Below are 26,722 nucleotides of genomic sequence, written 5' to 3'. Positions count from 1 at the left end.
TATGACATACTGTAATAGGACAAACATTCGCCGGAAATAGCCAATTATGCGTTTCAATAATGCAACTTGTTATGATTGGTGAGATATGTGGTGTAGAGAAAAAAAGGAGGGGGTCAAGTACTGTATACAGACCCCTGGGGGACCCCGGTCGGTCAATGAAGTCTTTTTGGCTTTTAATTGCACTTGATCCTCTAATGTGTTTTTTTAACAATGTATTTGTCTGTGTGTGCCGATGGGTGCTTGTTGATGCTTTGTTTGTCTCAACCTCGCACTGCACTTTGGTCAGCTTCTGTTGTTTTAAATGTGCTTTATAAATAAAGTTTGATTTGATATAGAGGGTTTAAGTGGTTAATATCCATACATAAATAGCGTACAACATCATGCTTCCCCCAAAGTAAGACACACTGAGCTATGCACTGTGTGAGTTTGGTCACTGAGGTTTTCATTCAAGTCTCACAAGTCATAGATTGCCATCTGGTTTTTTCTTTAGAGTTAATTATTGCGTGGAAAATATAGAAGGAAAAAGAGGGGAATAAATCAACAACACCAGCTTGCGCAATTGTTGTTATTTATTTTCTTCGTTTTTAGTCGTTAACCTTCTGAAGCAGAAGGGTAAAATAACCGGCTATAAACGTCTTATGATGTGCATACCGGAAAATAACGAGCGCTCTTTTTACAAGAAATGGAATTAACAAGCATTGCGCACACGTTTCATCAATTACATTTTGGTTTTTGCGACACTGCCACGATGGATTCTATTACTTTTAAGCATTCACAAATCAATGCCTGTAGTGTTGAGGGGGGAGGGGAAAAAAAGCGCAATTCACTTAAATTTGATATCCATTTCCTGTGCTCTGCAGGCAGTGCTGTGTGTGGTAGCTGGCTGCAGGACTGCAAAAGGATTGGCAGATAAGAAGACCCCGCTCCCTATCTACTGCCCCGAGGAAGAGTAAGTTCAGCACAGGGACTTCATTTATATTATTATACGCACTGGTGTCGCGTGCTGAAAAATTACCGATCTACAAGCTCTTGTAGACCGGCCATTTTTCAGCACATGTATAATAAACTCAAACCCTACACATATACCCTATGCAATTTCAAATATTTATACTGCTGACTTTTGTAAGGAGTGCACGACTGTTTAAATCACACAAGAATCGTAATTTACTTGATATCTTACTCTGTAACAACTTGTTAGAGAGCCTACTATAATGCATGCTTTCTCATGTTGGAATTTAGAAATGCTGATGACCACAAAGGAAGAAATATTGGCCTATTTATTGATATTCTTGGCTGGTTTTGAGGACAAAACTCTTTCCACGAGCACATTGGAACCAGGATAACCACTTTGTTTTTGCCTGACTGGGCTAATCCAATAATAACTTGTAAGATACTATACAGGTCAGTGCAGGCCTAGTTGTGGCAAATCTCTTTTGTGAGGCAAGACGCAGAAATGGAAGTTGCTCTCAGGCTAAAAGTGCAGAAAACATGTAACATGTAACAAAAGAATAACAACACACACATTAATTAGTTTGACTGGTAATATCCACTAGTCTTTTAGACTGCTTTAGTGGCAGAGTAAATAAAAGGTTTGGGGGAAAATCATTCTGTGGGAGCTGTGGCTATGTGTATAGGATTATCCAAGATATGCAGGTTGTTTGTATTGTTCATCCCTTTTTAAAGATTGTATTTTGGGCTTGTTGGAGTGCCTGTGTTAACCTGAGTCTACCCTCTGAAATGTGCTATTTCTCTGCAGTCATGTTCTTGTTTTGGGCAACACTGCTTTAGATGTAGGTAGTTACACATTTATACCTGGGAGTGAACCAGTACAAGCCTTGGTTTAAGGTTTTTACTTATTTTAACACCTTAAGAAGTCTTAAATATAGCTATTAAATGCTTTACAGTACGTGTAACAGGAATCGTTGACCATGATTTATTATCTACTCATGGAAGTGGAAATGTGGATAAAGATTCTTTAAGAGCATGTTTAGGCGACCCCATACGTATGTCAGCATAATCAAATTCAATTCAATTCAAACTTTATTCCAGACACACAGGGGGTCCATAGAGTACATACAAATATCACACAACAGATAAATACCAAAACATAAAAAAAAAACATAAAATCATACATAGAGACTGACTCTCCGCGCAGTTTACGTGTTTACGCAGCCTGTACGAGTACCGGAGACAGCTCTCCCCAGGATTGACTAGATCCTCAATAATACTGTTCCTGGACTCATCCAGGCGAGACATGAATCCATACATAGAGTACACAAGTCTTTTGAAGCCAAATGATTGCACTGCGAGTGAAGAATACCAGTATTTCACCATTATCTATTGCAAATCTGACCATCTGTTTTGTGGACAAAGAAACCATATCAGTCTCTCCTAGCATGCAAACTCAAATACAGTAGCATTAAGACTTACAAAGTCTTGTTTTGGTTTTCTGAACCATGCTTATACGCTTGTACTCTGTTATTGGCCACTGAAACAGCCTCACCGGAGCAATGAGTGAGTGAGGTGCCTCTCTCTTTCTCTGTTCAGCGTTTCTCCGTTGGTCCAAGAATTAAAACCAGGTACCTCATTCCACAAGCAGTCTCCCTAATCTTTAGCTACTGCAGTCCGTGTCTGCATATTTGTTGCATGCTTGGCGGCAGAACGTGCATTCCCTGGCGATTCTTTCTTTTGACAACACAATCCAAGCGTCCTCCTGACAATGAAAGCCAGTGATGGCTTGCTAGTCAAAACAAAATAAAAAATAAAAAATCGGGGTCATTCCTGAATCTAGGGCCTAGGGCCTACATGGGCAACTGGCGGCCCGGGGGCCACATGCGGCCCCCACCTTCACTTAATGCGGCCCGCAGGTTATTATTGGTATACTGATATATTATTGATTTCAGCTGTTACAATTCCAAACATGCAAACATGACCCGCTTTAATTACTTCAGTCTATATTAGTAGCGTAATGACTAGTATTAAAATTATATTGTCTTTTTTATGTCCAATGTATTTGTATTTAGGTTCATACAGTTAACACATCGACCGCCAGAGGTTAATCTCATAATGTACTCACCAGTGCCAAGGTGTTTTTGTTGTTTTTTTGTTTTTTTCATGTCGCCATAGATCTTGTTAAAATCCTTAAGATTGAGATTGAGCCGGTCTGTTTACATCCGCGAGATCTCCCTGTATCTCCCAGTGAAGATCGCGTGTCAAACGGGGCATCCATGTTTGAGTTAGAACGGATTACGTTAAACAGTGAAATGCGAGGAGAAAAAACTACAGGAAGAGAATTGAGTTTCAGTTTCGTCTGTAGAACGAGGGCGGACGTGATCGTCAAAACCGGATCCCAAATAATTCCGTTTCCGGTCATCAAACCGGAAACGGAAGTGGATCAAAAAAAATCCGAAAGTGCACCCGGACCGCGCATGCGCGAAAAGACCGCAGCCCGTAGGGCTACGGTCTCGGCGCTTAACAGTTGGATTTAACGGACCGTAGGACTACGTTCTTGGCGGTTAATGTGTTAACATAAGTACCTATAACTAAATGCATTTAAAATTTAATAAAAATGTTACTTTTCACGATTCCAATTAAAAAAATAGCAAAAATAAATCTGGATTCCAATAAAAAAATAGCCGATCTACAAGCTCACTGCAGAGTGGCCCGATAGTATATGCCATGTGGCCCTCTGGAGTGAGTGTGGAAATATAGTGGCCCTCTCTTTCATCAAAGTTGCCCACCCCTAGGGCCAACTTGATGGTGAACTTGATGGTGAAGGTATCAGTAACGAGGACGGTTGATCGTGTGTCCGTGGTGCGTTTCACCACAGGAATACGACAGCATCCTCCATCATTCCACACCTTCAGCAGGCAGTGGAAAACGTTCTTTCTCCGTTCTCCTCTCCCCACGGGCCTTAGAGGAGTGCGATTCTCTTCCAGGTTAGATATTTTTAGAAAAGCTCAAAATGGCAAGAGATCATGAATTCTTCCTCTCTCTTCTCTCCCCGTGTCTTCCCCTTTTGTTGCCTCGCAATTTGTAAACCAAACCCGCCTTGGGTTCCCGCGTGATGATGGATGATTCATTATACAATATGGGTACGGGAATAAACAGCAACCTAATTTCCTTTTTTTGGGGAATTTCAGCCTTTTGATTTTGCTGCTGTTGTATTAATAAGACCCACATTTTCTTTTTCCTTTTTTTGCCTCATCTCATGTTCGCGGTGAACCGTTCCTCTGAGGTAATATGTAGGATTGCGTTGAACACGACCCTACATATCGTTCTCACTCTTCCTCGCCGATAATGATGGGAGGAGACAGTCTCAATTAGCCTCCATTTTCCGTGCTGGATGATGGGCAGTGGTGGAAAGTAACTAAGTACATTTACTTAAGTACTGTACTTAAGTACAATTTTGAGGTATTTTTACTTTACTGGAGTATTTCCAATTTTCAGTACTACATCTCAGAGGCAAATATTGTACTTTTATGCCACTACAATTATTTGAAAACTTTAGTTACTAGTTACTTTGTAGATTTTGATTACTATCACAAAACATTAACCACTTCAGCCCTATATACATTTCGGCCATTTGAAAATAGCCGACAATAGCTCACATATGCGACGCATTGTGAGCTTGTAGATCTGCTATTTTCAAAAAATATATATTTGTGTGAAAACTTGAAACAATACTTTTGTACTTTTACTCAAGTACATTTTTCATTCCGGACTTTTACTTGTAACAGAGCATTTCTACATTGCAGTATTGATACTTTTACTTAAGTATAAAGAATTTGAGTACTTTTTCCACCACTGTTGATGGGAGGAAAGAGCTGTCGTGTTGAGGGCCACACTTGCCGCAAGGACGACTGTGAGCCTCGGCTCCTGATGCCCCTGCAGGCTGTCGGACGGGGGGCCGTGAGCCCAGAGGACAGTGCCAAGTTGCCAGGACTGAACGCCGTCGCCCCTTCCTCCCTGTCTGTCTTATCTCTGAGGTCGAATGAGATGTTGTGGAGAAAGGAAAAATCTAGCGTCTCTCTCTCTCTCTCTGTGTGTCTCTGTCTATCTGTCTGTTTGTCTCTCTCCTCTCCTCTCTCTCTCCTTCCTGTATAGTTTCCTCCTATTCACAATTCAAATATTGTAATATAATTGTAATATATCCACTGAAAGGATATTACAATGCTGCCTAACAGACATTAACTCTTGATCACTCATACTTGAAATGAGAATTTCATCAAGTAAGTGATCAGAGCCGACTAGCTATGAAGTGATTTTATGGTGGTAGCTCATTTCTGTAATGACATGCAACATTAGCAGAATAATAACCTGACCTTTAAAATAGTAGCATTGTTTAATGTCCCTCCATCAAGCGTGTGCGCTCTCTCTCTCACACACACACACACACACACACACACACACACACACACACACACACACACACACACACACAGAGACCCATTTGTATGCCTGCTGAGTTACACCGCGTACTAAACCTCTTTATACACACATACAAAGAACAGAGGCTGCAGAACTCCATTAGCAACGCTGAATTTTAAGCACATTGCTTGTGTGCCTTGTGTGCGCATATCTAAGTGTGTGTGTGTGTGTGTGTGTGTGGCGTCGGTCACACTGCTGATGCCTCTGATTTCTCTCTTTTTTGGGGGGGTGGGGCGCAACCCACGGCTAGGCGTTCTTTTCCTCCCCTTCTCCCCTCACCTCCATTACCGTAATGAGCATTTAGTGCAGTGTCTGCAGGTTAGATCAGATGCGACCTACCATGCCAGGAAACACAGTGTGAATCACAGAGTAGTGTGCTGCTGTTATTCTGGGCCAGTGATCTCGGAATTAGTGATGCCGCACTCTGAGGCCTCTTAGCAGGAAGCCGCTTGACAAAAATGATGCATGTTTGACTGAAAAAAAGTGCTGCATCAAGAATCTTTTTACCAGTGTCGCCTCAACACTTGCCACCCGAGTACATGGTGTGAACTAGAAAAAGTGCTCCTCGGAGCAAAGGTCTCCGCCAAGTCAGGTAGGCTATTGTGGCCTCCTGGTGGCACTATAATAGGCCAACGTGAAAAGGGTGCCATTTCTTCTTAGGCCTTGCACGACAATCGGACACTGACTGCATTCATGATTTGAGGCATTTTGTTAAAAACATTTGTTTCGCTAAATTAGACCTGCTGGTGGCGCTATAACAGGCCAATGTTAAAAGGGTGGCATTTGTTCCTCAACATAGTGTGAATGTGCGTGCAAAGTTTGACCGCAATCGGACGGTGCGTTCATGATTTGCGGAATTTTGTTCAAAACAAGCCAATAATGCAAACTTTAGATGTCAATCTTAGCCAATCAGTATGGAATGTGAAAAATCAAACACATCCGTCGTGATCACATGACTATAGAGATCATGTGTACCGATTTGCGTGAAATTTGGATAAAATTGTAAGGAGTAGTATAAAATAATGTGTTTTACATAAGTCGGCCTCCTGGTGGCGCTATAAAAGGCAGATGTGAAAAATGCAGGGCAAAGGTTTTTCCTTGACCTCTAGGGAGTGTGCATACAAAGTTTTACACAGATCGGTGCAGTTATAGGTAAAAACACGAATCGGCCTGTTAAAGCACCACCATGAGGCTGATTTGAAAAAAATCAAATGATAGTTCTTCCTCGGCCTAATGGGAACGTGCGTGCGAAATTTCACGGAAATTGCATGCTGTGTTTATGATTTGAGGCATTTTGTTCAAAACGGAGCACTCCTGCAAACTTTGGAAGACATTTTTAGCCAATCAGGATGGAATATGAGAAATCTGAAAGTTTAATGACTATAGAGATACTGTGTACCGATTTGCGTGATTTTTGGACGAAATCTGTAGGAGTACTGTCAAAAAATATGTTTTGCACAAATCGGCCTCCTGGTGGCGCTATAAAAGGCCCATGAGAAGAATTTGGGGCAAAGGTTCTGAATTGGCATCCAGGGAGTGTGTGTGCACAGTTTTGCTGTGATCAAGCCAACGGTGCCGGAGATTAGCTGGTCACAGACGGACGGACGGACACACGGACAGACGGACGGACAGGGGGAAAAACATACTCTCTCGCCATGCCTTTCGGCCTGGCGGAGACAATGAAAGGGCAAATGAATAGCGCCGGTCCGAGCCATTTATCCTGCTCTAGGTGAAATCACAATTGAGCCACTTACTTTTAAGTTTGCAACCTCACAGCCACTAGGGACCAACACACAAAAGCTGTTCGCAATCCAATATCTGCCCATATGCAATGGAAATACAATATAATTGTACTTCCACTTTGAACACTCCTTGAGTAGACCACACACATATTGTTAAGCTGACCTGCAATTCCTAAGGCGTTAATGACATTTTGATACACAAATAGTGCACCACACATGCCTCTGTGTAACCACTCCAATAGGCTGTTTCAAATTGCTTTCTGACAATATCGCCGTATCGCATTCAGCTTCCAAAATGAAATTACTCACACCGATGCAAATCCCTCAGTAATGCACTGCCTCACTGCGCGGAGAAAATGGGACAGCTGCTGAAAGACACGCATGCGCTGCAGTGCAAAGCTTTGTTTTGTTAACTCTTTCTTGTTGGTTACATGGATGCCAAAGGGAAGGCGGGATGCGTTGTGCGAGTGTTATGCATCCAGGGTGTTTTCGGGCCTAGTTTTGAAATGGTACATTAGGTAGCCCTGGATCTAGGCCAGTGGTTTTCAACCTTTTTCATGCCAAGGACCCCTAAATTGATATACATTTGGCCGCGGACCCCCATCTGAAAATGCTTTGTGCCGGGGACCCCCAGAAGCAAAGATTTTGAATTATAAAATGTATTCAAAGATATGCACACGTTTTCAAGATTTTTCAAAAATAGCAGATCTACAAGCCGCGCTATGAGCTTGTAGATCTGCTATTGTTGAATAGCCAAAGCTAATGTGGTTAAAATGATTCTGACGCTATGTTAAAGACGGGGTGCCGTGATTTTCAGTGATTTTTTTCCCCCCCTAAAACATAATCATCAGGTATTATGGTTATACTAGGAGGAAGATTTTTTTCAAAAAAGTGTACAGAAATTGTTAAAATTATGTTTTTATGTGGACACGCCTCCAGTTCATTAAGTATACCTGGTTCTCACCTTAGCACCTCCTCCACCACCTTAGCACCACCCACCTCTCCTAGTCCCTCCTCCTCCTCATGCCCACACCTGTTGTGTTATGATAATGAGGGGGAGGGTATATTTTTTACTATGTCACTAAAGGGCTGTTTTTGTATTGGCACGTTTGACCCTCAAGGTTTCAGCCTCCAGGTAGAAACTCAAAATAGTCAGAGAAGACATAAAACACCATAAAAACACCACCAGGGGGCTTAATGAAGTTCTATCAACCTCATAGACACATGAAAAACAGAAAAAGTGCAAAACCATGGCACCACCTCTTTAACTTATTTCGCTGGGGACCCCCTGGTAGCCCTCCCCCCCTAAGCACCACTGGTGGTCCCCGGACCACTGGTTGAAAACCACTGATCTAGGCCATTGCGTAGCTTGCCTGTATGGACCGGCAAATCAATGTCACAATTAGTAAACACACCAAAAATTCACCGATTTGAATCCCTTGACAAGATGGGAAGTGCTGGGACCCTCTGCCTAGCTATTCCCCCAACTACTGATATCTCCTTGAGCAAGGCATTGGCACTCTTATTACAGTGGAGCCGCTCAATCTTTTTTTTAAAGAAAACGTATAAATGTATGCCTCAATGGCATACCCAAAATAGGAACACCAGGGTTAATGTGGTTAACCCATTAAGACCTGAGGCCGATTCTACACAATGCCTTCTAAATCCTAACTGTTTTTGATAAAAACCTATGTTGCTATGTCGGTGGCTCTCAATCTTTTTCATGTCAAGGACGCCCAAAATGTATATGTATTTGGCTGCGGACCCCCATCTCAAAATATTTTGTTCCAGGGACCCCAAGAAGCAAAGATTTGAGTTACAAATGTTTGCTTTAAAGCACACTGATTGTAGAGGGCAGCTCCAAGGTGGGAACTGGATGAATGTGAAAGAAGAAACCCTGCAGTCCAGCCCATTAACTGTCATAATGCCCACCTCACCTCGTGAGACTCGCTATCTAGTTCTGAACAGAAACCGACCTGGTTGAGGCCGAGTCTCAGGATCCCACTAGAGCCAGCGAGCTGTGTCTGCACTCTGCAGTACATGTATAATTCACAGCGATTTATGTAGCATACACACTGTATATATTCTCCCCAACCCACACATTATGTGCATGTATGCACACACACACACACACACACATGCACGCACGCACGCACACGCACACGCACACGCAATACATATATATGCGAGTGCCTGCAAAACCGAAGCGCACATGCTCCTGTCAGAATCACTTCATTTTGCGAATAAGGATAAGGATAATTCCTTTTAACAGGACGTTCATGAAAGTCCTTGCGGGCTTGTTTCCAATGAGGGCCTGTGAGCAATTAGGGGTTAAGAGTCTTGCTCAGGGACAAATTTCATTTCATCGAATGTACAGTAAATGTACAGTAACCACACGCAACAGTTAATTAAACTAATCAGTTTAATCAGTTAATGTTAAAGGTTTCATGACATTCAGTTTTACAACACATTAAAAGTCTTTGTCATGGTCCATCAAACGTGTATACAAAGTTTTAAATGAAAATTCCACTCCAGTGAGCCATTGCAGGTGTTTTTTCTCTCACATTTCTAAAGCCTTTTCAACTGCAATGTCAAAAGTAATCTTTGCCTGCGGGTGTCGCTGTTGAGGGATTTTTGCCTGTCAATCATCGCCTCTGCTCGCCCCCCCCCCCCCCCCCCCCCCCCCAAAGAAAGGATAGGGGAGGGGAGGGGCGGGGAGGAGAGGGGGCGGGATTAAGTGACTATGACATCAAAGTCAAGGGGCCAATCCCAGATTACTTTTCAGCCTAATTATTAAAAAAAAACAGACCACAGAAAATCCACTGAATGTTCAAAGTTCAGTTTTTTGGGGTGTAATTGAGGTCATAAAACCCCCCAAAAAACATAAAAAATGAAAAAATGAAAATGAATGTCACAGAACCTTTAATAATCATTGAATAAAATCAATTTAGCTGTGTTTGGGGGAGGGACGCCGGGCGGGGAGGGTGATAATTGTCTTTGCACGGAATCCTACGGGCTGGGGGGGGGGGGGAGTGTTGGGCGAGAGGAGTAGGACGAGGCCTCTACGTCCTCCTGGCTCCTCACTGGCAGGTGAGTCGGCAGGATACGACAGCAGTGACAACACAGAAATGTGTGTGGGGAGGAATACAACCGGCATAATGACGAAATTGGGAAGAAATAACAACGTGTCATGTTGTTAGCTTGTAGTTCGGCTATTGTTGCTATTTTTGGGTGACGTCATTGTACGACAAAGTATAAAATAGGGGTTTAAAGTGGTTAATCGGACAATTTAGTCAATATATTAAAAACATGCCATTAAGTTTTTTCACCTATATATTAAAGTAAAAAATAAATACAAATTTGCTTTATCTTATCTCACTATCTTACTATTCTAATTGAAATGGCCAAGCCATGGTGTCCGTCAGGGGTCTGCCAGCACACTAGCTCTCCAACTGGCTCCAAACTATCACAAAATATCGCTCAGTTGTCTGGCTACTGGGTAGGCTTCTTTCCCCACCTGGAATGTACTTAAACGTTTTACAGTTTGTCCCACAGTAGATGGTGCGCATGCGCAGTAGGCCAATAGAAACGTAACTTCAGCGATACAGCACTCGCGCTTCCCAAGCCTGGTGGCTCAACCAGTACATACTCCTTCCTTGTGAGTCGTGAGGACCCGGGTTCGAAATCTGACCCCTGGCGTCATGTATTGCGTGTCTCCCCTCTCTCTCTCTCTCTCTCTCTATCTCCCTGCCTTTGGTTTCCTGTCTCTCTACACCGTTCTCTCTGAATAAAGCAGAAACTAGCCAAATATTATTAAAAAAAAACAATGCACAGGTATATATATGTGCAGTACTGTCCTGAGAGAGGTACATGTATGAAAAGGTAACACAATAATGCTGTGCACACTGACACGCTTGGCACAGGTATGAATAGGTAACATAATAATACAATGCACACTCGTGGCACAGGGGCAAACCGGGTCTCCCAAGACTGATGGGAAGATGAGCCATCGCTAGTCGCAATAACGCACCTTATTAATAACGCACCTCGCTTCTTCTTCCCCTTGCTGCGAAGGTGACTGCCTCAGATGAATTCATCTCTGACACCAGCAGAAACTAGGCCAGCCATATTTCATCCGCCGACAGAAGCGAGAGAGGTTTTTTTTGCGCTCGTAAGCAGCGAGCCAATGAAACGAGAAGTAACGGGCGGGAGCATTCTTAAGCCCCGCACTCTGTTTTTTTTTAGAACGCAGGGGGGGTGGGGGTGAGCAGAGTGGCTTCATGACGCAGCAGAGAGAGAGCCGTGTTTATGTGTGACGCAGAGAGAATGAGCGCTTTGTGTCGGAGGTACAGTGAAACTATAGTCACTCCTCCTCTCCCAGGAGAGAGAGAGAGAGAGAGAGACACACACACACACACACACACACACACACACACACACACACACACACACACACACACACACACACACACACACACACACACACACACACACACACACACACACACACACACACACACACACACACAAAACCTTTCCATTAGGAAATGATTTACGAACAAAAGGTTAAAACTGACCTTTCAATTTTCATAAATGAAATGTCAGGTTCCAACTTATATGCTTTTCATTTTAAACGAGCATTGCACCTCTCTTGTCTGATGGATTATAGTGAGCAGATCATCATAATAGTTTGCACTTTGCAGCCACACTTGCAGAAAACTTTTATGTTTCACATTATTGTAAGAGCAATTTTATTTGCTCAGCTGACCTGCTGCTTTCAACTTGGGGGCCACTGCACTTCAGGCGGGGGTCTCTAGATCCGCATTCCACCTCTTATAGGCTAATGCCATCTTATCGGCTAATGCCATCACTGAGTCCTGAACCCCTTCACCCTTAAAATGGCCAGCTTTAATGAAAGGAATGAAAGTAATGCTCCAGTAGCCCAATGGAGCTTCCCACCGCTTTGTATATGTTTTGCACAAATGTTTTTTTAAACATTTTTGGATTTTGCCAGGCCACTTCCAGAAGTGGTCTTCTTCTGCCGCAGGACACATGTGCTCCATGGTCAGTCCAGGGCAGGCCTGGCCACATGTTGTGTTCTTCACCTCAGGAACGCAGACCCTGTCTGGAAGCGGTGTTGCCAGATTCTGTGAGAGAAACAAGCAACCAGGTCTAGGAAAACCAGCCCCAAAACAAGCGACTATGGGCCACATGCGCACTTTAACATTATACATCAGCTATTTGAAAATAGCCGATCTACAAGCTCACGACGCGCCGCGATGCGACACGTTGTGAGCTTGTAGATCGGCCATTTTCAAATAAAATCTTGCGGGGAAATTATAATTAAGCAGATCTGGCAACCCAGTCTGGAAGACTTGTCTTGACCCATTAAGACCGGGAACGCATCTGTGTCATTTTTTTATTTCTTTGGCTATTAAAAAAAATTGCAGATAAACCTGACAGTGCTTCCAACTAGTGCAAACTGTCATATATACTTATTTTATTTTATTTTTGACCAAATGAGGACCTAGACCTGTGTGTGTCTGTAGGTGGGTAGGTGTGACTGGTGGACGGCGATTTGCGACAGCATTTAGACTTTGTGTTGCTTACGTGGGCTTGTGGCGCATTTGCGTCTGGATAATCCGTCTTGAGTGTTTATTTTTGTTTCTGTTTGAAATCATGTTTGCGTGTTTGTCTGTTTGTCTGGACCGTTTCTTTACTCCTCAGTATTTTTACTGAAGCTCTCGCATACAAACGGGAGGGGCGAGGAAACTTCTGGGCCAGAGCCCTGGTATTTGTGGACGGGATGTAACTTACGCTCAGAATCTGAGCGGACACGCCTCTTACCGGTCTGAGAGCTGTGCAACTCGTCTAAAACAGTCCGACGAGAGGCAAACAGCAGTACGCAACAATGGCGGCCGCAATTTCTCAAGGAGAAATTGCTTCCCGTCGCTCCTATTTACATGCAACACCCACAGCATGTGGATCCCTTCCCCTTTTTCTTCATTGGCTGTTGATTTGAATCAGAACGCAGTGGCCGCGCCCCCTGCTGTCCAGGCTCGGAGGCGAAGTCTCCCAGATAGTGCTGCACGATTTATCGAAAAAAGATCGTGATCTCGATTCAGACACCTATGCAATCTCGATTTTAAATTATGACGATTTTTTTTTGCTTTTTTTTGCTTAATATTTTTATATTTACAAGAGAATTGTGTGAGAATCGTGTGAGAATCGTGATCTCAATTCTTATGGAGGAAAATCGTGATTCACATTTGAGCAAGAATCGTGCAGCACTACTCCCAGACTACCCAAAATGATACGTATTTGGCCGTGGACCCCCCATCTCAAAATAGTTTGTTCCAGGGACCCCCAGAAGTTGTAACAGAGTTAAAACATTTCACTTAAAAAAAAAACAAAAAAAACATATTCAAAGATTTGCACAAATGTTCAAACATTTTCAAAAATAGCAGATCTACAAGACCGGTCAACTTCAAACTCTGCAAAATCCCCATAATATGGAGCACTCTGTCACCAAGATGATGTCACAGTACTGACAGAAAGACTGGGTCCAACGGATACTCTTACTTATGGCAGTTACAATGTGGATCGTGTTACCTGGTGGGGGCATTGATTCCAACAACCTGCATTGTTCTCGACTTGCAGCGTTCCCGAGTAGGTTTAGGCACGGGCACCAGAAACGTTGTCTACCTATGACATGCCAAAACAGGGATGCCAGGTTGAAAGTGGTTAACCCATTGAGACCTGGAACGCATGTGTAAAAAAAAAATTGAGCTAAAAAAGCATTATTTTACACTTTGGCTATTAAAGAAATAGCAGATATACAAGCTCGTAGCGCGGCACCGAGTGCCGCACTACGAGCTTGCAGATCTGCTATTTTTGAAAAATTTTGAAATTTTGTGCACATTTTTAATATATGTATTCTTTTAAAGCAAACATTTTTTACTCTATTCTTTGCTTCTGGGGGTCCCTGGAACGAAACATTTTGAGATGTGGGTCGGCGGCCAAATACATATCATTTTGGGGGCCCCTCGACGTGAAAAGGTTTGAGCACCACTGATATAGAAACATACGTTTTTTTTTCAGAATACTGTTGTGATTTAGAAGACATTCGTAGAATCGGCCTCGGGTCTTAAGGGGTTAAATGGACATGTTTAACGACTGTACACTTTCTCTATGCTAACGTCCTGGCCGTCGATTGAAAGAAATGTATGCTTTTGCAAACATTTTTTTTTGCCAATTACTTCAGCTGACGGTCTTACAGTACAGTATGTCGAGTGAATTACACAATGAGTGTAAAAGCATACAATAAGCTTCAATTCCAAGTGCAGTGATCCAAAGCCACACTGAACGCAAACACAGTAGACATAAGAAAGACGGGGGTATTTCTTTCAAAGGGAGCAATTTAGCCTTGTTTTTGTTCCTCGTTTCAAACGTTTCCTTGGCCCAAAGTACCTCACAGCAACGCCGTGTCTGGAAATAAACTGTTAGTTGTGTTTACTGTGGGCTATGCTGCTTATGCAGTGCATTATGTATGTTCACACAATTACCATATCCAAATCTTTTACAGTAAACAATGGCATGTGTGTCGTGTTATGATGCAATTATGTTATTGTATTGGCTTATTTACTAACCTACGCGCCGTCCAGCAGCATGTGTTTTTCATGATCCCGAGGCACAAGTGATTCACAACACTGCACCACGATAGGAAAATGTTTAGCATTTATTTATATTGTCGCTGTTTGGGCGGAAACCTTGTATAGCCCAAACCGTAACTTTTCAGGAAATGCAAAAAAGAACTTGTGTACCAATGGATTCAATGTAGTTATCATTTAGTCACGAGCTCTTAACCTATTCCCTGCCAGGTATTAATTAATTAATTCTTTAGCTTCTGCCAGGGTTTTTTACCTTTATTATATTGACGATCTTTGGACAGCCACAGGAGCCGCGATGTGCACGTGGATGTAAACAAAGCATGTCTGGGGGGTGGGGAAGGGTCTGGTCTATCCACCAGAGAAAAATTGTAACTGCGATCGGCCATTTTGTCCCGGTCAGCTGTTGAATAACAGCAGTTTTCATAAAAACAGAGAAAAATATAGTGTTTTTCTAAAACTCCCTATTTTAGGCTTGTATAGGTGAAAACCTTAAACATTATCTTTTCTAAAATATCAGGCCTACAAGTTCACAATGTGTCGCATCGCGTTATGCTGTGAGCCTGTAGTCCAGCTATTTTTTGCTACTTTGGCACAACACCATCATATTATGAAGTATTACCCAGGAAATTAATTTATGAACAAAACACAAAAAGATTCAAAATAGACACACAGTACAAGGTTTCTGCCTGACAGCAACGATTTATGTGGAGAACCCATCGGGATAGTTCTGCTTTCTCCCTCACGCTCATGGCACCCCCAGATACCATTCCCCTCTCTCTCCCTGTCTGCCTTTTTGTCTCTCTCTCTCTTCTCAGTCTGTTATACTGTACCTTCTTCAGAAAGCACAAACACAACACAACGAAATGCAACACAGATAGCAACGTGCACCCGCACACATACACACACACACACACACACACACACACACACACACGTGCGCACACAAGTTGTTTCCATCCATCTTTTAGTGACGTGGCCAGACAAGAGACGCATGGATCCAGTATCAAAGCTCGCGTGTATGTTTTGGAACCTGGACCGCGGGCAAGGCAACGCCAGCCAGTTGCAAAAACAATGTAGTCATTGAGACGGAGTGGAGCCAGCGGCCGCTATCGCTTTCAGTGTAGATTCTAACACAGCAGAGTGGGTGTCTGCACACCGTCACCGTTGACATCTGTTTTATACCGCATACACACTGCAGATGGGACTTGGGGATTGTCTGCAGCAGTGATTTAACACTGCACAGCCACGAAGGCAGCCATTTGTTTAGTTGGCCTTTGTCTCAGACAGTCACTTGTGCGAAGATGAGTGTGTTTATTGGATACATTGTGACACAAGGTTTTGTCATGAGCGATAACTTTGTTTCTGTTAACATTATTATCTGTGTATACGCCGGCACATCGATATACTATTGCCTATACACAAATGAGCGGAGCAAAAACACACGTCTTTTTAAGGAAGTATCAGGTGGCAGTTGGAGCTGTTTGAGCATTTCAGTACAGCTGGGGCCAGAATGCCACAAGGCAACTCTGTGTGTCAGAGGCAGGCCCCTAGAGGGGTGTGTGTGTGTGTGTGTGTGTGTGTGTTAGGGCTGTCAACTTTCCTCAGAAATTATATTCGAATATGGGTCTTAAAAATTTGCAGATATTCAAATATATTCGAAGATTATTATTATTATTATAAAAAGATATATATATTTTTTTGGACAGAAACAGTACAAAAAACAATGTATCGAGTGCTCGGATCCAATAAAACATCTTTTGTTTGTTTTTATAACTTCATACATTGTTTTTTGTATTGTCCCTGTTTACTTTTTTTATATTTTATTTGAATATTAATTTTCATATTCGAATATACATATTTTCCCAATATTTAAATAATATTCGAATATCGAAAATTAGTTTGACAGCCCTAGTGTGTGTGTAAAATATTTGCGTCCCTGTATGCTTTCCCTGTGTGTGGACATAAATAAATTGTTAAATTGTGAAGGGGGGGTGTTCATGTGCAGTCATCTTCACTCAGATCAACATAACATTACAAGGGAGGCCCTCACCAATATAGGCTCACACCAGCATCTGCATCAGCAAGTTGACCTGGTGTTTTGAGGCTGGTATACACTGCAGTATGTATCATGCCCCCCAGCTCACCATTGCCCTTCATGATGCCAGCTTTGTTGACTGGAGATAAATCACCCACTACCAAGTCGGGGCCCCTGAGCGACGCACTTAACCGCCAACTGTCCTAGTGTATTGGCTCACCAGCTACTAGCTATGAGAATAAGCATACTGTAACTGCACAAATATGGATGCTAGTTCTCATTACACGTCCATACACAATATTATATTGTCGCTTTTGTGTAAAAACCTTGTACAGGTATCTCACTATTTCATATTTTTATGTTTTTTCCCCCCATAAATGAATGCACTATTATTTTACTTAACAGTACCATGCAAAAGTAGCGAAAATAGCCTTTCTACAATGCAGCCCATCGCAACGCATGTTGAGCCTGTAGATGTATAATACATGTGCTGTTTTTGCTATAAAAACAAGACATGACTCAGTCATGTATACCAGCTTGCTATCTGTTTTCTCTGATTTGTCTCGCAGAATCTGGCAACACTGCTAGTGGCTCCCCATTGGCTTAGACCTGTTGCTTGTTTCTCTTGCAGAATCTGGCAACACTGCCATAGAGGCGAGAGCAAGCCCCCAGAACCCAGTGGTTTCATGGAAGCCAAATGGACATGCTGGCCATTCATAGGTACTGCAGCTTAAAACGGATGGGGCTTCTGTCACGAACGAGCGAAAATGGTTTCGACCAATGGGCTCGACTCACGAGCGTGCGCACGAGCTTGCGCACGGGGCTGCGCGCTTCTGTGACGCAAAACAAAGCCCCAATTAGGCCTCGCCCACCACATTTTCACAACCCGGAAGAAGGGGTGATTTCGGCCCATTGCGCTGTGTGAGCAACTCAATGCAAGTGGATGGGAGGGGATTTCGGGTGCCCTCTCTATTATTTTTTAACTCTATGGGCGAGAGGCGTGTCTAGTACCATAGCTTGGGAGTTCAGAGTATGGGAAAGTATCCCCATTGGCTTAAAGGGCAGCCAATGATGAAAAGGTGTCTAGAAAGTGTCTAGAAAGTGTTGACCTGACTCAGTCTCTTCTTAGACCAGCGTGCTTTGCAAGCTGGTAAAAAACTAATAATGCCCAAAATAGGGACGCCAGGTTGTCTGTGGGTTAAATAACTATTTAACCAGTGAAACGTATTAGCAAGAGCGTGTGAATAAAGAACTACATTAGATCCATTAGAACACAGCTTATTTTTTTCCATCTAACCCTCCCGACAGCAATGATATGCATGTAAAAATAAGCATCTAATAAATGCTCATCAACGTTGTCATGTAGAGTGGACAGAGAGCGATGGAATGAGAGGGAGAGACATGGTTAGTCTTGTCCAATATCGGCCTGGCAATAAATATGCCGACGAGATATTTGTGAGTGGTTTCATATTCACGGATGCCAGGGGCAAACGCATTGGGATGCACAGTGCGAACCTCCATTTCACCTGACTTGAACCACACACACACACACACACACACACACACACACACACACACACACAGTAAAAATAAACCAAGCCTTGAATAATAGCCTGCTGTCCTTAATAAGCGCTGAGTGTACTGCAGTGTTCAGGCAACTCACTCACGTAGGCGAGACGTAATGCAGATTTCATGGTGTCCACACAAATACATATACCACACAAATTCATATAATAGCTACAGGCCCTGCTACAGGCTACATTTACAGCATTCACATATATATATATATATTCACATTTAATTGGTCTCTGTCGTGGATGCTGTATACACATGCATAACCAGTGTGGTTAAAATAACACCAGCAGCTGGTGGGGCTGCTGGCTAATTTAGCTGTCCATTGGTAAGAATTGGTAGATGCACTTATAGTTTCAAGGGTATTTCTTTGCTATTGTAAGCCTTTAAATGGTGGTAAAATGCTGTATGTGCCTTGCGGACAAAGGTTTCTTCCCGTTTTTTTTTTACGCTAGGGGTGTCAGGGTTCTCAGAATCCATGATTTGATTTGACTTTAGATTTTGTAAACCTTTTTAAATCACTGTCAGAAAAAAATAATGCAATTGTAATACTGGAGGCTTTTTGCAGGGGAGGAAACTCAAGCTGCGGTCGTAAAGTACCCTTCTGCCATGTGGAGTATAGTGGCTCTTCTTTTAACTACAGTGTGAACTCTTCACATCAAACAGCAGGTGCCATTCAAGCTCTTGATACCAATTTGACTCGATTTTAAGGTCGCATTTATCTCTTCTCTGATTTTGACCGCCAAGTCTTTTTCTTTCTTCTATTTTGATACAGTATAGATGTATACCAAGACCCCTTAACCATTTGAAAATCTAATCTAAAAATTGCAGATCTACAATCTCACAACGCGTCGCAAGTATGACACGTTGTGAACTTGTAGATCAGCTATTTTCAGAACAAAATTCTTTTTTTTTTAATTCTTGGTCAAAAGTGGGATGCCAGCCGTGTTGCCAGATTCTGTGAGAGAAACAAGCAACCAGGTCTAGGAAAACCAGCCCAAAAGAAGCGACTATGAGCCACATGAGCACTTTAACATATACATCAGCTATTTGAAAATAGCAGATCTACAAGCTCACAATGTGAGCTTGTAGATCTGCTATTTTCAAATAGAATATTGCGGGGAAATTATAATAAGCAGATCTGGCAACCTTGGATGCCAGGGTTAGGCTACCGTTCCTTATCAAAACATCAAAGACAAACCCATTTTCCTCACCCCCCCCCCGTCATCCCCCCTATATGGGCCAGCAGCAGAGAGTTTCTGTGGTGTGATCTTCTTCCCCACCACAATCAGATTACACATTGAAAGTGGTATAATTACAGCTGTGGCTGATTAATGGGCGAGCTATAATTAGGGCTGTGAATATGGAGAAGGTGGGGTGTGCTTGTCTCTCCATGTGTTGGTATGTGTGCAATATGCCTGCAGTATGTGTGTGTGTGCTAAATATGTGATATTCTCTGGCAATCAGGTCTTCATCACACATTTACCTCGGGCGGCTAATATACTCTTACTGTACTAAAATAGCCTTCTGAGTCTCTAGCTGTAAAGTTTGGACTGTATGCAAACCAAAAGGAACTTATTGACTGTTTTGACACATTGAGTGCCAGAGGTTTTTTTAAACGGGGTACAGATCTTTTTAGAGCTGCAGAAGCCACAACCCGGATGTAAACAAAAGGTGTCCGGGGCGATGGGGTAGGGTCCCGTCTAACGACTGGAACATTTCTACCGCGATCCGCCATTGCAGAGAGATCGCCCGTCGAAAATGGCTTGTTTTGACCAAAAAAAAAAGATATGGAAATATTAACCTTTTTCCTCAAGATCCCATCATTGGGGCGGATGGCGTCACATCCATCCATTCCCCTTTTAAAGGGTCCTAGGATCATTCCTAAGTTGCGGTTAGAGCGCCCTCTTGTGGAATATTTTTAAATATTTGTTAGGGAAAAAACGTAATATTATGTTTTTTATGGCACTCCAAGGGTGTATTTTCAAAAACGTGATATTACTTTTTTGGCACTCAATGTGTTAAATGAGAGAGGACCTCAATGGAAATAAGTCTCAGGACATTCTTGTGTAATCCTCAAAACTGCTGCAACCGTGTGGTTTTGCTTTTCAAATAAATCAAATCAAATCAAATCAACTCCTGAAAGAACAGAATTAGTGGGTGATGTGGGTTAATAAATACTAAAATGGTTGAACATAAGTATGCATACATTTTACAATGGGGCTTTACACAAAGCCCTATTCATACCCACACTTGAGTGTGGGCTGGACCAGTGAGATTTTGAATGCCTCGCCCTGGCAGCACTAATGCTGTGGTTTGATCTATTGAGCTACACATGGGATTGAACCCTTAAACCCTGGCAGTGCCGCCGGTGTCATTATGCTGTACTCGTTGAGCTATATAAGGAGTCGCTAGTTTACAATGTTAGTGGGTGTCATCATCTGTCCTAATGTACAAATTATGCTGTGAGGCATTAGGCTGATGACAACAATCTTAACATCTGTTTTCAAGCATCTAATCAGATATTTATCTGAGTGAGTTTGAAGCAGAAACAATTTATTTTTCACTAGAGCCCAAATATATCAGCCGAAGATGTGTTCAACAGCCATCCTTTTATGTTATTGTCATTAGTTGTCATTAGTCTTAATTTGACTAATTGAGGCTTCACCACGTCGCCACACTATACATTTCCGAGTGGCAACACGGCCAAAAGTTGTGCAAAATAGTTATCTTCCAGGGATTTTTATTATTTTACTTTATTCATTTGTTTGTTTATTTGTTTACTTACTAACCATTAGATTATACTGCTCTGCGACTTTGATGTTAGAATTGCTTTCAACTGTCTTGGAGTGTTATGTGTTGTGGTTTCAGTGTTCTATATTTTGAAATATAGAACACAGACTGTCAGTGTCTCAAACCATTTTCATTTGTATTTGCTGTTTTTGTAACAAAAAACGGCAAATAAAAAAAATACAAATATTTCAGTCTTTCAAAGTTGATAGAAGTTTTTTGGTCCAAAAAGTTTATAAATATTTAATTCATTGCTGATTTTATTATTTCATTGTGGTATTTATTATTTAATGTTTGGACTAAAGAACGTCTATAGATTATAGATGTGATCTGACCTGAATAGCATGATGTTGGATATAGACAGAAAAGGCAATTCTGCAAGGTGGCCTGCATATTTCATGTATTGTCTATTTCAGTGACTGGACTGACGGAAATGCTTTGTGACTTGGATTAGATAAAAGTATTTTGGTATGAAAATATTCATTTTCGATGTAACCAAGTATAGGCCTACTCCCTACTGGATCCGTAACTCCATGTCTGGCATTTGTTACAAACTTAACCCGCTTGAAATCGGTTGAAAATGCAGGGAGTTATGATGATTTTTAATAGTGGAGAGACTTCTTCAATGGACATAAATGCATTTAGAAGGCTCGGCTCCCGTTCCCAATATGGCGCCCGTGGATACAGGTCGCTCCAATGAACTGCAGCGGCCAGTTTTTCAAATTGATTTAAAAATGTGCCACTTCCTGACAAAATATCAGTCAAAACATTGGTAATCGGTGGATAAGGACTCTAAAACCTGCCAGGCTCTAATTGTCACCTTCCCATTTCATGGATCACGCCAGTTGACATCAAGTCACAATGTGAAATCGTAAAAACCTAAAATTTAGAACAGCTTAATGGCAACAGTGGTTGTCATAAAATGATTGTTAAACTCATCAAGGGAGCTACAAGAGTCTCTCTTACTCAATCTCTTTCTCTCTCTACAGCAGCGCTAGGAGCATCAGTGACAAAGACGAAGAATAACTTCATTTCCTTGGTACTTCTCATAAGGTAAGCACACGTTTGATCCTAGAACTGTGACCAAGCCGCCAGTCGGAGTATATATATGTTTGAATCCCTGGAACGGCCTTCTTCTTCTTCTTTCCCCCTCAATTGCGTTGTATGGAGCCATCCATTGAACAGAAATAGAGAGCACTATAGTTGTACCAGTTAGTTTCAAATAAGGTTTTTTTTGTTTATACCAAGTGTTTGGGGAAAGAGCTCAAGCGAAATGACCTTAGTTGAAGACACATTTTTTTGAAGCTCCAACTTGTCATCCGCCCGAGTAAATACACAAACAGTCTGAGAACAAACAGTTGGGAGGCTGTTCAGAGAGATGGAGCGAGAAAAATGGGAAGGCGGGGGGCGGGGCGGGGCGGCTGAGAGGAGATCAAATTGCAGAATCCCCCAAAACGGAGATGAGATGCTTTAGTATATCAAAAACCTGACATTTGCATATTGTGCATGCATGGGGCTGTTTGGGTACGCTCCAGGTGTTTTTTTTTTTGCCATCGAGCTTAGCAACAACCCCCTACCACCACATGGCAGATTTCTTCCAGTCAGTGTGCATCAATGACTGCTGCGGGAACCCAAGCAGAATGGAAGGGCGGTCAAGGACGTCGCAGTCAGGGTTGCCAGATCTGCTTGTTGTAATTTCCCCGCAAGATTTGATTTGAAAATAGCCGATCTACAAGCTCACAACGCGTCGCATCGCGACGCGTTGTGAGCTTGTAGATCTGCTATTTTCAAATAGCTGATGTATATGTTAAAGTGCACATGTGGCCCATAGTCGCCTCTTTTGGGCTGGTTTTTCTAGACCTGGTTGCTTGTTTCTCTCACAGAATCTGGCAACACTGGTCGTAGTGCCGATCTATGCTAGGCTACACAACGACTTGTACATAAGTGGCTAGGGCCTCATAAGACCCTCTCTAAGGCTTGCCGTACCCCCAAAAAATATGAACTATAGACCTCTGGATAAAAACATAACCTTTTACGTAGTAGCTGTACTGAAACAGCAGTGTCATACCCACAAGGCATTGCGTGAACAGCTAGTGGTGGAGTGGAGACTGAACTAACTTCAGGTATAGGAATCGAGGAGGGTGGTTTGTGTGACCTCTTGGATTCGGAGCGTGACCTCCTGAGATTTTGGAGCTTGTAGTAATCGTGTACCAGTTGAGGAGCCATAATAACCCTTAGCATTCATCGCTGTGTCTCTCAGCTTCGCTAACTGATGCTGTATAGCCCAGTGGTTCTCAACCGGTGGTCCGGGGACCACCAGTGGTCCTTGAGGGGGGGTTCCAGGTGGTCCCCAGCTAAATGATGGAGAGTTGGTAACCAAATGGACCCTTATAGACCTTACGGGTCCATTTGGTTTTCATTTTTACGCTCTCGAGAGTTAAATTATTGTTAAACATCTGCATTACTTAATTAAGTAATTGTTATTTTGAACAACGTTTGTCTGTTGTCTCTCCTATTGGTACCAACATCCATACAGCATGGAATTGTGGACGAAATCGTATCCAACGACAACAAAATATTCTACGTTTTGTGTCTGAGAGGCTAAATCGGTGGTCCATGGCTCAAATGTCGAATAAATAATGGACCTTGATATGAAAAAGGTGGAAAACCACCAAAAACTAGTCTCTGAGGAAAATGGTGCCATCTCTCATAGCCTAAGAGTGGGGGGGGGGGGGGGGGAGAAACTTTAATTATACCATCACACAAGGCTGTGCTAAGCTAACTAATGCAGAGCATTTGGCTAGTCACCCCTGGGCTAAATGCCACCATGCTTATTGCCTGGCAGATGACCACACTGTCCAATCTGTTTCTGCCAGGCATCTGTCAAGCTAATACAAATCACAGCCAACCCCCCCCCAGTGGCTCGCCGCCCTTCTGGTTACGGTGTCCACTATTGGAGCATAATTTCAGTCAGGGCCGGGGCATCATATTGATATTGCAGTATATCGATTTGGGAGATGAGACTAGATAATATTGTCTGAGATTTTGGATATCATGATATGCGCATAAGTTTGATCTTTCCCTGGCTTTAAAGGCTGCATTACAGTAAAGCGATGTCATTTTCTGAACTTGCCTGACTGTTCGTATTTTTGACTGTTCGCGATTTTGTGAAAGCACCAGTCATACTGTACCGACAATATTGTCACGATAACGATATCAAGGTAAAAGAAATGATGATATTTGATGTTGTCCATAATAGCCCTAGCCCTAGTAAGATGGTTCTAAACTACATTTTCCTCCTCTAGTCTTTCTTGTATTGTGTCATGTCTAACAAAGACCATGAAGTGTTTGGTTTGAACCCATAGCAGAGCACCATGGCAGATTGTTCTCCATGTTGATGCTCACCTACAACCACAAGCTATGCTATCCCTCCCGAACCCATCTCAGTGTGTCCTCTTCTATATGCACGCATGCATGCATGCACGCACGCACTCACACACACACACACACACACACACACACACACACATACACACACCCCACTTCACAGATGTCCATCTGCTCTTGCTGTAAAGGTGTGAGATGGCAGGTTGCACACTAATGTGAATACCACAGTGAAGTTATTGCTATTTTTGCTTGCGCCATGAATTTTATAAATAGTATAAATAGCGTCTCGCTGTGAGGTGGGTGGTGTTTTTTTTTCCTTCTCTTTAATACTAAACATTGAATCCGTGCTGCATGGCAAAGTATCAGCCTATGAAATTGATAAGCCAATACATTTCCAGACGAAGTCATTTGTCATCTTGACTGCTTTGTCCTCGTATGCCCAATGTCATATTTCTAGCCCCCCCCCCCCCAACGTCTCCGTTTGAAAGCAGCCTCTCTCCATGCCATTCTCTCACTTTCCCCAGCCAAAATAAATCCCAGCTCCACTAGCCAGCCAATTATCTTCTATTATACACTTAGCTTGGGTGAGACTGAATTTGCATAAATTGCTGTGAAATGAACCCCGCCGAAAAAAAAATAACTGCCGAGTTTCGTCACGGGGATCAGCATAGCAAACGAGCATGTCAAATGATCCTAATCACTTATTATTTCGCTTTCCCCAAAGACGTCCCGACTTCTCTGTCCTGACCGGAATGCTAAAACGTCTGTTGGAATGCAAGTTATGCCTCCTTGGGGGATGGATTCTCCAGAACGCATTCTGAAGCTCTGGACTGAACACCTTCTCTTCAATTAATCCATTAAGGCCGGGAACGCATCTGTGTCATTTTATAAGATTTCTTTGGCTATTCAAAAATAGCAGATCTACAAGCAGATATACAAGCTCATAGCGCGGCACCGAGGTGCCGCGCTATAAGCTTGTATATCTGCTATTTGTTTTTAAAAAATGTGTGCAAATCTTTGAATATTCAATGTTTTAAAGCAAAAACGATTTACTCCGATCTGTGCTTCTGGGGGTCCCTGGAACAACATATTTTGAGATGGGGGTCCGGGGTCATTTTGGGGGTCCTTGACATGGAAAAGTTGGACATACTGTTAGTAAAAACCCCCAGGGACCCCCAGAAGCAAAGATTTGAGTTACAAATGTTCGCTTAAAAAAAATGTATATATTCAAAGATTTGCACAAATTCTCAAGATAGCAGATCTACAAGCTCATAGCTCGGCACTCGGTGCCGCGCTATGAGCTTGTAGATCTGCTATTTTTGAATAGCCAAATACATTTTTTAAATGACACAGATGTGTTCCCGGATTGAAAGGGTTAAGAGAAAGGTGGCAGGCTAATCACTCACAGGTTAAACATGACATTTTTGCAGCTACCGTGTGAGCTCTGACACCTTCTGTGTTCAACAGAAATGACTTGTTATTTAACCACTTAAGCTCTACTGTACAGACTGCAGACGGATCATGCGATGCGTTGTGAGCTTGTAGATCTGCTAGTTTCATATTGTTTGTTTATATTGTTTTATGTAGTTTTTATAATGACAAAATAGGGGCGTTAAAGTGGTTATTATTAAAGGTAGAATGGCAATAATCTTGCCACATAATGCCTGCAAGTGACCTGAATGTCCATAGATAATAATTATGTCTGCCAGTACAAAGACAGTAATTTATTCACTAAGTGCATTGTCTCACACACATCCCCACATTGTAAATAAGCCACATTTTGTCTGTGGAAAATACAACTCAGTGAAATTCTAAAACGATGTATGAATAGTGTGGCCTAAAGAACCACAGAGTTTTAGCAGTAGTGGATATGGAGATATATATGAGAAACCAGACTCATTATGTGCTTCTCATCTAATAACTACCAAATGGACACTTCTCTTGCCTAATTATGCTTAATTGGACAACAGTGTTGCACACCAAACATAGCAGATCTACAACCCCACAATGCGTCACATCTGCAACACGCCGTCGGCTTGTAGATCAGGTATGTTCGACGGCGCGTGACACTGTCGTATGACGAAGTATAAATCGTC

General features: G+C 42.5%; 1 protein-coding gene across 3 annotated transcripts in view; it reads left to right on the top strand.

Moving 5' to 3' along the window:
• The window catches only part of adarb1b (adenosine deaminase RNA specific B1b), a 190,627-nt gene that overhangs the window by 58,436 nt on the left and 105,469 nt on the right, over window positions 1-26,722 (top strand). For 2 of the 3 annotated variants that reach the window (XM_080412740.1, XM_080412739.1), the window contains exons 2-3: window positions 861-949; window positions 22,229-22,292. The gene's annotated coding sequence lies outside the window, so the exon portion shown is untranslated. The remainder of the gene's footprint in view (window positions 1-860; window positions 950-22,228; window positions 22,293-26,722) is intronic. The other variant, XM_080412741.1, reaches the window with a different exon arrangement.

This window comes from Gymnoscopelus braueri (assembly GCF_963280865.1).
Source record: "Gymnoscopelus braueri genome assembly, chromosome: 18".
Taxonomy (NCBI): Eukaryota; Metazoa; Chordata; class Actinopteri; order Myctophiformes; family Myctophidae; genus Gymnoscopelus; species Gymnoscopelus braueri.
Note: the sequence above shows the minus strand (reverse complement) of the source record. Positions and strands in the feature narration are given on the sequence as shown.